Source organism: Etheostoma spectabile, chromosome 9 (assembly GCF_008692095.1).
Source record: "Etheostoma spectabile isolate EspeVRDwgs_2016 chromosome 9, UIUC_Espe_1.0, whole genome shotgun sequence".
Lineage (NCBI taxonomy): Eukaryota > Metazoa > Chordata > Actinopteri > Perciformes > Percidae > Etheostoma > Etheostoma spectabile.
In genome coordinates this window covers 7,286,713-7,288,449 of record NC_045741.1, presented here as the reverse complement: position 1 = coordinate 7,288,449, position 1,737 = coordinate 7,286,713, and the positions used below count along the sequence as shown (strand labels likewise).

At 43.1% G+C, this 1,737-nt stretch overlaps 1 protein-coding gene and 1 long non-coding RNA gene across 2 annotated transcripts in view; both read right to left on the bottom strand.

Moving 5' to 3' along the window:
• The window catches only part of ghrhrb (growth hormone releasing hormone receptor b), a 39,598-nt gene that overhangs the window by 30,256 nt on the left and 7,605 nt on the right, over positions 1-1,737 (bottom strand). The gene's annotated exons all lie outside the window — the stretch shown is intronic.
• LOC116695268 (uncharacterized) overlaps positions 1-1,737 on the bottom strand; it is a 5,906-nt gene that overhangs the window by 1,010 nt on the left and 3,159 nt on the right. Inside the window, exon 2 of the long non-coding RNA XR_004333404.1 lies at positions 1,593-1,595. This is a non-coding gene — a long non-coding RNA (uncharacterized LOC116695268). The remainder of the gene's footprint in view (positions 1-1,592; positions 1,596-1,737) is intronic.

Sequence of the window (1,737 nt, the reverse complement as noted above, 5' to 3'; positions counted from 1 at the left end):
GCACCTTAAAAAATAAAAATAAAACTATGAATTAAGAAGACATGTGTTGCACCGGCGATCTTTTTTTAAGATACAGTACGTATTATTATTTGATTAAATAAGTAGAAGAGTTCCTCTGTCTTATTTCGACCCTGTCTCCTAAAAATCCTACTTTTAAATGATTTTGACAAAAAATCGGACGCTTGGTCAGGTGCTTTTGGCGTTGTAATTGGCGCTAAAAGTCTCCTTTAGCGTCATATCCAAACAGGTTTTATCTAAATGCGCTTGGTCGGGGACTATTGGCGTCACTTGTGTAAGCACAGTGTGAGTAACGATGCTCCAAAGAAAAATTCCTCGTATGTGTCCTGATACCTGGCAAATAAAGCTGATTCTGATTCTGACTTTTGACACAGTTAGGTTAAGGAAAAGGTCGTGGGTGGGCGTGGGAGGCACATTTCTGGGACACGCGGGACAAGAACGGGACAGGTGGGTTTAAGAAATGTGACATGCGGGACATGGAACCTGGTTTCCTGGGTAAAAGTCCTGTGTTGTTCAACCCATCAACCAACCCGAGCACCCACACTACATTGTCTTTCTTATTACTACGTCATGTTGAAGCGCTGCGTAGCTGCTACTCGGCCTGGTGCGTTCTACACACATGCTGAAGGGGGATTTTGCATTGTATTCAACGCTGACAGAGGCTGTAGAGGTAATATGATATACTTAAATTCAATAAACTGTAATAACAAAGGGTGAGAGAAAGGTCCGAGATAAGACAAAGGTCAGAAGAATCATGCTAAACTATCATTATTCTTGCCTCTTTTGGAGCTCACGACTCGGGTTGGGATCTACTGCCTTATACAGTATGCAGGCTTGTATCTGACAAATATCCCTGTCACTTCTTTACATAACGCAGACTTGATATGCTTGGATGAGACTGTAAGAGCAACGTGAATCATGGTGGAGGCCACTCTTGTCCGATATCCTCCTTTATTTTCCATCAGCTATCACCTAGATTTTCTGATTTTCTATTTTAAGGGTTAAGCGATAAATCCACAGTCCTCCCTAAACACAGAACTGGACATAAGCATGAGCAGAATATAATATATATAGGATAAACATTTCCACAATTTATCTAAACTGGGTGGTCCATGAAGTACTTCATTATTATGAGTGTACAGCAGGAACAAATACGTGTGTAGCTGAACAGCTCGATCTGGCAGAGCAGCCTCACCGTGACACAAGACAGCGCCGATATATCTGCCCTGCAGGTTTATGGAACAAACCTCCTTCGTACAAGCACAACAGTAACACAACATGCTGCACAATGTGTCATTTTTACGGTTTAGGGATGTGCAGAGAATCTGGTGGAAGTCTTACGATGGGGAGACGAGCCTGTCACATGTTTCCGCAACTTTATAGAAATTATAAAATTAGATTTTTGTGTGTCTGTGTGCGTGCGCATGCATGCGTGTGTGTCTGTGTGTGTGTGTGTGTGTGTGTGTGTGTGTGAAGAGCTGGAGTGCACGTTGAGCGGGCACTTTAATCATTGTAACCCTTAGTCCTCAATGGCAACAGTTTACCCGGCTGCAGTTTCATTTAAATTCAATCACTGTCTTAACCGGGTCATTATTGCAGGGCGCCGGTCGCCTCCGGTAACCTTTAGCGAGCCGCCATCATTTAAACTCACCATTTCATACAAAGGACAGGTAATCAAGGGGTCCGATGTCATCTGTGTGTGTGTGTGTGTGTGTATGT